This window comes from Dromiciops gliroides, chromosome 1, assembly GCF_019393635.1.
Source record: "Dromiciops gliroides isolate mDroGli1 chromosome 1, mDroGli1.pri, whole genome shotgun sequence".
In the NCBI taxonomy this organism is placed as follows: Eukaryota; Metazoa; Chordata; class Mammalia; order Microbiotheria; family Microbiotheriidae; genus Dromiciops; species Dromiciops gliroides.
Genome location: NC_057861.1, coordinates 33,397,871 through 33,409,779, shown reverse-complemented (window position 1 = coordinate 33,409,779; position 11,909 = coordinate 33,397,871).

Here is an 11,909-nt window from a genome sequence, read left to right as displayed (position 1 = left end):
GCACTGCCAAGGTTATCCACTGCAGCCAGGCCCATCGCTGGTGCTCTTGACTTTTGTCCTGGACTTCGATGACTCTGGAAGAGAGAGTAAGGCTGACGCATCATGCAACTCTGCCTCCCTTAAATTCACACAAGAATCAAAATGTCACCTGTGATGTCACTGGTCCTTTTCAAAAACAAAGGACTAACAGCAATAAATACCTACCTCTCAGGGTGGTTGAGAGGATCACATGAGATAATATTTGTAAATGCTTAGCATGCAGTTGGCATTTAATAAATGCTTATGTCCTTCCTCGGTTTCCCCCTCTGTAAAATGTAGGGATCAGACCAGAGGATCTCTAAGGTCCCTTCCATTTCTAAAATCCTGTGATCTTAAGTACAAGTGAAAATGGGAACTGAATCCTTGCCTAGGAAGAAGGATCAAAGTCATGTTCAAGGCCAAGTGCCCTTGGGCTCAGTAAGGCAGTAATTGCTCTCACCCACCCTGGGAAAGTATGAAGAGTAGAGGTTCCCACCCAAGCTCCTCCCAGAAACAGGCCCCACAGCCTGGGGGGGAGAACTGGATTTAGATGACAGTCTAGGGTTTATTCTGTCTTTAACCAGCAAATGTTTACTGAATGTCCACTCATGCGGCAGGAAGCCCAAAGGTTAAAGTGGAAAGGACAGCAGATCTAGGATCAGAAAAGTGGGGTTGAAATCTGACCTGTGACACTTGCTACCCACTTGATATTGAATGATTCACTTCTCTCTGAGCCTCCCATGCCTTTTCTATAAAATAAGGGGTTGGACTAGAGGGGGAGTGAGGTTCTTCATCTGGAGTCCAGTGGCCTTGTTTTAAAATATAGACATATTTTTGATCATTACATTTTAATATAATTAGTTTCCTTGGTAATCTTCTGTATTTTATTGGATTCATTTAAAAATATGATTTTGAGAAGGGACCCAGAGGCTCTCTGAGGCTGCCAGAGGAGTCTGTGACACAGAGCCACTGGGCAGCTAGGTGGTGCAAGGGGATAGGGCGCCAGGCCTCCAGTCAGGAAGACCTGAGTTCAAATCTGGCCTCAGACACTTACTAGCTACATGACCCTAAACGAGTCACTTTACCTTGTTTGCTTCAGTTTCCTCATCTGTCAAACAAGCTGGAGAGGGAAATGGCAAACCACTCCAGTATCTCTGCCAAGAAAACCCCAAATGGGGTCATGAAGAGTCAGACACAACAGAAACATGACTGAACAACAAGAGTTAGGTCCTACACCACATTATTCTATATTTGGATCAGCCATGCTGGTCAGCCCGCTGGTACCTAGATGCGGTATTCCATCTCCAACCTCCCTCCTACATATTGTCTGTCCCCCAAGTCGGGGGATGCTAGAACTCAACTAATCGGACAATCCCCAGGCATTTATTAAGCCTCTACTCTGTATGCTAGGCAAAGGAGACACAAAGACTAAAATGATCCCTGCCCTAAGACAGTGAACCTTTGCTTCTTGGCCCCTCTGGCTCTCTCCAAGGCTCTGCTTGGGTCCTCCTTCTTACAGGAAACCCTTTTGGATTATCCATCACCCCTTGCAGTTGTTAGTGGCTGATACCCTAGACCAGCGGCTTCAGGTCTAGTCCCTCTGCCTCTCTATCTATGCACTTATCTACATATCTGTATCTCCCCAATTGGATTGTATGCTTCTCCAAGGCAGGCTTTTCTGTAGGCCTGATACATCAAAGCCCACTAAATGCCCATTAATGATGATGAGGGGGACAGGGCAGCTAGGTGGTGCAGTGGATAGAGCACTGGCCCTGGAGTCAGGAGGACCTGAGTTCAAATCCGGCCTCAGACACTTAACACTTACTGGCTGTGTGACCCTGGGCAAGTCACTTAACCCCAATTGCCTCACTTTTTTAAAAAATGATGATGAGGGGATAATAAGTGAGCCCAGCCAATGGGTACCACATATCATCGACACTGGACCTTGAGCCAGCCCAACTAATTCAGTCTCTCCTTCCCTTGGTTTTCAATTTCCCCTTCTGAGCAATAGGGGCAACTCTCACCTCACCCACTCTCCCAGGATGAGGGGAAGCAGAGGCTGGCTCTGAGGATCAAAGGGATGAGAAGTCATGGGAAAGCACAGAAGGCCCAGGAATAACAGAAAAAGCCTGAGCCACAAGGCCTGGGCAAACCCTGGAAAGGAGAGTGGAAATTTGGCCCTGTTGACATGTGAACTTTTTAAACAAAAAAGAGAGAAGGAAGGGCCCAGATCTCAAAAAGAAGGACGAGGCTGAGGCGCAGGGAACATAAAGCTTTGCTCTGGGGCAGCTGGCGACCAGGACCCTTTGGCAACTGGAACAGATGAGAGCCTGTGCTCAGCAAGGCTCCGCATTCCCACGGCTGCTCACGCAAAGGGAGGGGGAACGTTGCCAGTGGGGAATAAAGAGACAAAGGAAGACTTCTTCTCTGCCTGCTGATGTCCTTATGGGGCCCAGCATGTCCAAGAGCCATTTCTACAACGGAAACACATCAACGCAACTTTTTGGTGTTTGCTTAGATCCCTAAGACCCCACCTTGGATGCTGGGGGTGGGGGAGACGACCACCACCACCACCACAACAACAAGAACAACAATAATAAACAGCTCTGTTTGTGTAGCACTTTACATTTTGCCAAACCCTTTACATGCATTATCTCAGATGGTATGTTGAACTTGGAGTCAAGAAGAGGACAGGAATAGGGACTGGACCTGTGCTTTCACTGACATAGCAGACTCCCTCTATTGCTACAGGTCAACACCTTATCAACTTATAAAGTTGCCTAGAACATTGAGAGATCAAGTGACTTGCCCAGGGTCACACAATCAGTGTGACAGAATGGTACTCAGGTCTTCCTAGCTCGAAAGTCACTTCTCACTTCAGCGTGCTGACTCTTTTTTTTTTCTTTTTTTTTTTCTTTTTTTTTCTTTTTTGGTGGGGCAATGGGGGTTAAGTGACTTGCCCAAGGTCACATAGCTAGTAAGTGTCAAGTGTCTGAGGCTGGATTTGAACTCAGGTCCTCCTGAATCCAAGGCCAGTGCTTTATGCACTGTGCCACCTAGCTGCCCCTGTGCTGCCTCTTAATGAATAAAGTATTTATTAAGCATCTCCTATGGGTGAAGCACTGGAGATACAAATAGAAATGTCAGACAGTTCCTATTCTCAAGGAGCTCACATTCTTTTGGGGGAGGGAGGCAATCGGGGTTAAGTGACTTGCCTAGGGTCACACAGCTAGTCCCAAGGCTAGATTTTAACTCATGTCCTCCTGAATCCAGGGCCGGTGCTCTAGCATCTAGCTACCCCAAAGAAGATGATATATTAGGAAGCTTTCAGCTGCAAGTCAGATGGAAGGGTCTTGTGGTCCTTAGGGTACAGAAGCAAAGGGGAGGGTGCTCTTTCTCCTTTAATGCCGTTTCCATTGATAAAATGATAGCCATTTCTGATGTGGCACCACTTGACAGGGCCAAGGACTTTGGCAACCAGAGCTCTCTTTCCCAGGTCTTCAGAACCACAAGAGCAGAGGCCAGGCTGCATCTCCACAGGAGCTGCTTCCCGGCATGAGGATGAGGGCTCCCAACACTGGTCCGGAAGCCTTCCCATTCCCCGGGCTCTTGGGCTCAGGAGCCTGGGCTCTCCCCATCAGGGTCTGGGGGAGATGATAATCAAAGTGGTGGTGGTCTGATGCACCTGACCCACACTGCCTCTGTCTCTCTTGGAGTGCCCACTGCTTCAGTTAGGCTGGGTTTCCTGTGTGTGGCATTTGGTTGGCACTTGGTACCATCTCCACAGGAGTTGTTTCCTAGGATAATGGCCATGAGGGGGTGGTCTAGGGAGTGTTTCCACTCCTGGGGCTTCTCAGATTATCTCTCAAGTGCACATAGTAGGCACTTAATAAATGCTTGTCATTGAATTGTTGTTGGTCAAGGTCATATAGTGCATCAATCAATAAAGCATTTAGTAAGTGCCTACAATGTGCCAGGCACTGTACTAAGTCCTAAGGATACAAAGAGGCAAAAAGATGGTCCCTGCTCCAAAGGAGTTCAAATTCTAGTAGAGAAACAAGCCATAGATAATGTATATAAACATTATAATATTCTATATAATAATTATATGCATACATTATAGTATAATTATAGGAGCCTATGTAGAATGTACATAATGTATATAAACAAGAGACAGGATAAATTAGAGATAATTAAAGGTGGGATGGCACTAGCATTAAGGGGGATTAGGAAAGGCTTCCTATAGAAGGTGGCATTTTAGCTGAAGGAATCAACAGAACTGAGACTGGAACCCAGAACCTCTGACTTCCCATCCATTGTTCTCACCTCTGCTGCTGACTCACTGAATGACATTCCTTCTCAATGTATTTATCTGTGAAATGGGGATGTTAAAACTGATAGAATTATCTGATTTTATAGGGGAGGGGACCTTAAAGATCATCCAGTCCAGTGGTCTTCAGTCTTTTCAAGTAAGAGGAATGTCTACACGACAGTCACTCTACTATTAGGACCCAACAATTCAGAAAATATATGACTGGATGAGGATGAAAACCTTGCAATAACCTCAGGTCCATGTGCCATCAGTTGGGGACCCCTGATCTTGTCCAATACACTCATTTACAGATAAGGAACCATCTGCCACCCACTGCCTCCAAATCACGCTGGGCCAAAGATCATCAAGGTAGTCACAATTCATCAATATTCAATAGGTCTTTGGGTTTTTTGTTTTTGTTTTTGTTTTTTTTAGTGAGGCAATTGGGGTTAAGTGACTTGCCCAGGGTCACACAGCTAGTAAGAGTTAAGTGTCTGAGGCCGGATTTGAACTCAGGTACTCCTGACTCCAGGGCTGGTGCTCTATCCACTGTGCCATCTAGCTGCCCCGGTCTTTGGTTTTAAAGATGTGGGAAATCTATCCACAGGTGCAGATTGCAACCCATCCATGAATTTCTCATCCTTTGTGATCCTTGTCCATACTCAGCTACTCAAATGGGTATGTAATCTCAATGATCTAGGAATTCCCTCTAACAATCCAGATTGTAGCCCATTCATACCTGCCTGTCTCCAGCAGTGTCTGGAGCATACAAGGTTCTTAATAAAAGCCTAGTGACTAACTGGCTATTAAAAAAAATACCAAAGGGAGTAAACTCTCCTCAGCTAGTAGAAGAGAAACACTTGGGCCCAAGTGGAGAAGTGACATCTCCTATGGAGCCAAGCTGGTGAAGAAATGCACCCATTTGGGGTCTCAGTTCCTCCTCAGCCTTCTGGCAGTCAGTGATCATCTCAGTCCCAACAGGAAGGTCAACTTAGTTTCCTCCATGAATTCTCAGCAGCCGTAAGCAGGCTCAGCAGGAGGAGACAACCCTGGCACTGGATTTGCTGGGTGTTGCCATGTAGGTTTCTCCCTCTTCCCAGAAGGCTCTTGTTCCACAGCCAGAATCAATCATCTGGCATAATCCCCACTGTATCAGAGAGCACAGTTCTTAAGGGAAGTGAAGCCCAGGGAGCTTCTCTCAATGAATGGCTACCCCAAGTATTTGGGAACATGTAATTGGATGGGCATATCCCCCTGATGTGTAGGTAGTGGTATGACACTGAGGCAGTCCCTCTGCGTTCACTTGATTAATGATATAACCCCCTCCCCTTCCCTTCACGTATGTCTTGCCAATACCTTTTTTTTGTGGGGGGCAATGAGGGTTAAGTGACTTGCTCAGGGTCACACAGCTAGTAAGTGTCAAGTGTCTGAGGCCAGATTTGAACTCAGGTCCTCCTGAATCCAGGGCTGGTGCTTTATCTACTGCACCACCTAGCTTCCCCCCTGCCAATATCTTTTTCTTTCTTTCTTTCTTTCTTTCTTTCTTTCTTTCTTTCTTTCTTTCTTTCTTTCTTTCTTTCTTTCTTTCTTTCTTTCCTTCCTTCCTTCCTTCCTTCCTTCCTTCCTTCCTTCCTTCCTTTCTTTCTTTCATTCATTTTGCGGGGCAATGAGGGTTAAGTGACTTGCCCAGGGTCACACAGCTAGTAAGTGTCAAGTGTCTGAGGCCAGAGTTGAACTCAGGTCCTCCTGAATCCAGTGCTGGTGCTTTATCCACTGTGCTACCTAGCTGCCCCTCCCCCCTGCCAATATCTTTTATACAGATCCTCATGCACCAGTCAACACTGTCAGTCAAGTCAAGTCAAATAGCAGTTATTAAGCACTTACTATATGACTAGGCACTGTGCTAAATACTGGAGATACAAATACATGTCAAAAGAAAAACGGTCCCTCCCTTCAAGGGACTTCCATTCTAATGGTGAAAGGAAGCTCAAAAACAAGAGATGAGAGGGGAACACCCCCATAAGGGCCTGGGGTAAAGTTGGGGAATGGAAGATGGCTTCCCTGGGCTCTTCCTCAAAATGGAGGTTCTGGAAGGAACTCATCAACGGGAAAGGAGTGGGGTGAAGGAACAGAGGGTGAAGGCAGCTTTGGCAATGAGCTGGCTATCCATTTCTATCCACCATGTTGACCTGCATTGCCCCTGCACCCTAAGGTCCATGAGACTTTTCCATCTGACTTGTTGCTGAAGCCTTCCATGTGGCTTGCCCCCCCCCCCATAAGAAGGTAAACTCCCTGAGAACAGGGACTCTGACTTTTCTATCATATCCCCAGTGTTTATAGCACAGCACAGTGCTTCACCCATAGCAAACACTTAATAAATGCTTCATTCATTCATTCATTCATTCATTCATTCATGTGTCTTTTCATTGCCCTTTGGGAGTCACCTGCAATTTTGATTTTTCTGACACCATGGGAAAAGGGATCAAGTACTAGACTTGTCATCAAGAAAACGGGTTCAGATCCCACCTCTGATACCTTCTGTGTAACTATAGGCAAATTACATCTTCTCTGAGTCTGTTTCCTCTTCTGTAAAATGGAAATGATGATTTCCAAGGGTTGTAAGGCTCAAATGGGATGATATAGCTAAAGTGCCTTATAGACTTAAAAGTACTACTTAGATGTCAGTTATGAATATTGGATAAATGAAAAATAATTTATTAAGCATTTTTTATTGTTCAGTCATTTTTTAGTCATGTCTGACTTTCCATGACCCCGTTTGGGGTTTTCTTAGCAAGGAAATTAGAGTGGTTTGCCATTTCCTTCTCCAGCTTATTTTACAGATGAGGAAACTGAGACCAACAGGGTTAAATGACTTACTCAAGGTCACACAGTTTAGTAAGTGTTTGAGGCCAAATTTGAACTCAGATCTTCCTGACTCCAGGCCTGGTGCTGTATCCACTGCTCCATCTAGCTTCCCTAAAAGTAATTTCCCTGACCAGGAATCAAATTTGTACCGCAATAAAAAGGCACTAATTTTGTTTCCAATTGTTTGCTACCACAAAAAAAGTGCTGCTATGGAGATTCTTTATAGCAATGTCCTCCTTGAGGTATATGGCTGGTAATGGAATTTCTTAGTCAAAGGGTACACATTTTTCAGCCATTTGATTTGCTTAATCCCAAATCACTTTCCAAAATAATTGCAGTAATTCACAGCTCTAGCAAAATGCACTAGTATGTTTATCTTTCTGCAACCCCTCCAACACTAACTTCCTAACGTTTGTCACCTTTACCAATTTTCTGGATTTAAGATGAAACTTCAGAGTTGTTTTAACGTGCATTTCTCTTGTGATTGTTGATTTGGAGCATTCATTCTATCATAGAGTTGTCCTTCTTTTAAGAACCCTTTCTTCACATCCTTTGAACCTTTCTCTATCAGGAAATGACTTTTGGTCTTATCTATTTCTGGTAGTTGTCCATGTAGCTTCAACATCATACTATTAAATGAGAAATTTGACACTAATATTTTTTCCCTATTCAACTTCTTCCCTTTTCATTATAGATGCATTAATTTTTGTTGTTCAACAGTTTTCCATTTCATGGCTGATGGGGATCTGGCTCAGGTATAGGCCCCACCCACTTGGTGAGACAGTGTCTTCATGTGGAGGGAGCTATGAGCTGCTTCCAGGAGAAGCATGGACTTTTGGTAACCAATTTGGTAACATGATTGAGAGGAGTCTTTTTCCACTCTCTCCCAAATGGCCTGAGTCAGCAGCATCATTTTTTCATCTATATCTAGGGGAGTGAGGTGATCCTGTCACTTGTTGCTTCTAGTGCTGAGAGTGGAATCTCTGATCGTGGAAGTGTACTTCCGTAGGGATGGTTGTGAAGGGGGGATGCTTGCCCTTGGGCTGGCTCTTCTGAACCCTGTGCCACTCTGCCCAAGGAGCCTGAGATCTAGCAGCATGGCCAGTGATGGGGGTCAGTGGCGGCATGAGGCAACTTCAGGTTTGCTAGTTTCCAAAGCCTGCAGAGTCTGGACCTGCCTCTTGTTAAAGCACGTGGTCAGTGGTAGCAGAAGCCCAGGCTAAATGCCAACCTTGGCTCTTTTGTCAAGGAGGCAGGTAGGTGGCTTGGTAGATAGAGTGTTCAACTTAGAGTTAAGAAGGTTTGAGTTCAAATCCTGACTCTCATACTTCCTGGCTCTGATACCTCAGATAAGTCACTTAAACACTGCCTTCCTCAATTGCCTTATCTGTAAATGAAAATGAGTCATACATGTGCTCAGGAGAAAGGAAGTTGTGGAGGAGGGGGCAAAGTGAAACATGGGGGTGGGGGTGGGGGTGCTTTCCTAAATTAGCATTTCAGGAGAGGCAGTTGCCAATCAGGAGAGCAGGGCAGAAGTTCCTCTAAGGCATGATCTGATATGACTGGTGAGGAAATTGAACAGAAGGTATTAACAACCATCCTCAGAGACTGTTGGTACTAAAGACAGGTAGGTAGCACATTGGAGATAGCACATCAGGAAGACCTGAGTTCAAATCTAACCCTAGACTCCCACCAGATATATAACCCAGGGCAAGTCACTTAAACCTCTGTCTGCCTCTGTCTCCTCATCTGTAAAAGGGGCCTTAGAGATTAGTCCTACTCCCTCATTTTACAAATTAAGAAACTGAGGCCTAGGGAGGTAGTCACACAGTAAGTAGCAGACCCAGGATTTTCACCCAATTCCGCTAACTCTAAATGCAGAGTCCTTTGCACTGAAATACCCTGACTCTCTAGGAGCCCTGGTCCTGGGTATTCCTCCCCTAAGCTACGCCTATGACATCTAAAAGCAGCTTACTGTGTGCCCAGTATAAAAACAGCCCTCACTCCAACCATTCTGGCAGGAATAATTCGTTCCTTCAGTGGGTTTTCCCCAATTTATTTGGTCTATTATATTTTATTTGTACACAGCTGTTTGCATTTAGTCTCCTCCATTAGTTCAAGAGCTTCTGGAGGGCAGGGACTGTCTTTTTCCCTTCTTTGTATCCCTAAGACTTAGCATAGTCCCTGGTATATAGTAGGCGCTTAATAATTGCTTGCTGGCTGTTGTTTTTTTTATATATAACTTATTGCTAATTCCCGGAAGAGAGGGACAAACAGATAAATTAAACCATATTCAAACACTGCCCTCCAACTACTGGCTTTCAGCATCTTAAACTCTGAGTCATATTTGACAGGAACTTGGGCCTCCTTCTGGCTCACACATTCCCAGAAAGATGAGTCTCCTATGTTTTATTTGGATATTTGAGCACACTACTTATCCGAAGCTGTGACTCACCTCTCCATTCAAGCCTTCCATCATCTGAACAGAAGGCCCCCCGAGGCCAGAAGCGCTCACAACCCTTAATCGGCTGGGCCCCAGCTCACAAATGTGACCCCAGCCCTACTGACTCCAAAGTCAGAGTTCTGGGGGCAGCTAGGTGGCGCAGTGGATAGAGCACCGGCCCTGGAGTCAGGAGTACCTGGGTTCAAATCCGGCCTCAGACACTTAATATTTACTAGCTGTGTGACCCTGGGCAAGTCACTTAACCCCAATTGCCTCACTAAAAAACAAACAAACAAACAAAGTCAGAGTTCTTTCCACTAAAACGTTCTACCCTTCTCTTGAAGCCTGTGTTCCCTAAGAGCCAAAATCTGCCTCTCAGCAATTTCCAAACGTTTCTCCTGTGTATTGTGACACCATCAACACCTTGATATAAGCATGCTTTCAGTTGTACCCGAGTCTTTGTGATGCCATTTTTAGGATTTTCTTGGCAGAGATGCTGGAGTGGTTTGCCATTTCCTTCGCTGGTTCATTTTACATATGAGTAAAGTGAGGTAAACAGAGGTTAAGTGATTTGCCCTGTGTCATGCAGCTTGTAAGTGTCTATGGCCGGATTTGATGTTTTCTTGGCAAAGATACTGGAGTGGTTTGCCATCTCCTTCTCCAGCTTGCTTTGGGGCAGCTAGATGGCGCAGTGGATAGAGCACTGGCCCTGGAGTCAAGAGGACCTGAGTTCAAATTTCACCTCAGATACTTACTAGCTGTGTGACCCTGGGCAAGTCACTTAGCCCCAATTGCCTTAAACATCCAGGGTCATTTCCAATCATCCTAATGTTTATCTTGCCACTGGACCCAGAGTTGATGACCTTGCACAACCCTCCCTCACTTAAATCCAATTCACTGCAAGTCATGACATCACCCCAATGTCATGGTCCTCTTCAAAAATGAAGGACAAGGGGCAGCTAGGTGGTGCAGTGGATAGAGTACTGGCCCTGGATTCAGGAGGACCTGAGTTCCGGCCTCAGACACTTCACAATCACTAGCTGGGTGATCCTGGGCAAGTCGCTTAATCCCAATTGCCTCACAAGAAAGAAAGAAAGAAAGAAAGAAAGAAAGAAAGAAAGAAAGAAAGAAAGAAAGAAAGGAAGGAAGGAAGGAAGGAAGGAAGGAAGGAAGGAAGGAAGGAAGGAAGGAAGGAAGGAAGGAAGGAAGGAAGGAAGGAAGGAAGGAAGGAAGGAAGGAAGGAAGGAAGGAAGGAAGGAAGGAAAGAAGGAAGGAAGGAAGGAAGGAAGGAAGGAAGGAAAGAAAGAAAAGAGAAGAGAAGAGAAGAGAAGTAAGAAAAAATGAAGGACAAACAACAACAAAACCAGTTCGTTTTTCAGATGAGGAAACTGAGGCAAACAGAAGTTTATATTCTATTTTTATTCATCTTATTGTGGGACAAAATGCTCAGTCAGCATACGGCCAAGCAGAGACAGTGGAGGATAGTGGGAAATAGCTAGCTACAGGTTCCATTGACAAGAATGAGAACAAAGCTAGAACTTCTTTTCCTGGATGCTGCTTTTACTTCTCTGCTTCCCTGATCTTGTGATTATTCCCGCTATAAGTTATCTAAGTTAGGAGTCAGGGATAGCATCTATGTGGGAGCCCCACGGTGACAACCTATCATTAGATTTTTTTTAATAAATAAATTTTATAAATATATTTAAATATTATTCATGAATATATTTAACTATATCTCATAAATACATTTAAATATATTCATGACTATGTTTAAATATATTTTATAAGCATATAAGTATGTAAAGTATATGTAATATATTTATAAATACATAAAGTGGAAAGCTAGGTGTCCAGCCCTGGAGTCAAGAGAACCTGAGTTCAAATGCAGCCTCAGACACTTACTAGCTGTGTGACCCTGGGAAAGTCACTTAACTGCCTCAATTTCCTCATCTGTAAAATGAGCCAAAGGAGGAAATGGCAAACCATTCCAGTATCTTTGTCAAGAAAACCCCAAATGGGGCAGCTAGGTGGCACAGTGGATAGAGCACCGGCCCTGGAGTCAGGAGTACCTGAGTTCAAATCCAGCCTCAGACACTTAACACTTACTAGCTGTGTGACCCTGGGCAAGTCACTTAACCCCAATTGCCTCACTAAAAAAAAAAAAAGAAAAAAAGAAAAAGAAAACCCCAAATGGGGTCACAGAGAGTCAGACATGACTGAAGTGATTGAACAACAGCAACAAAATATGTAAGTACATAAAATGTTTACAAA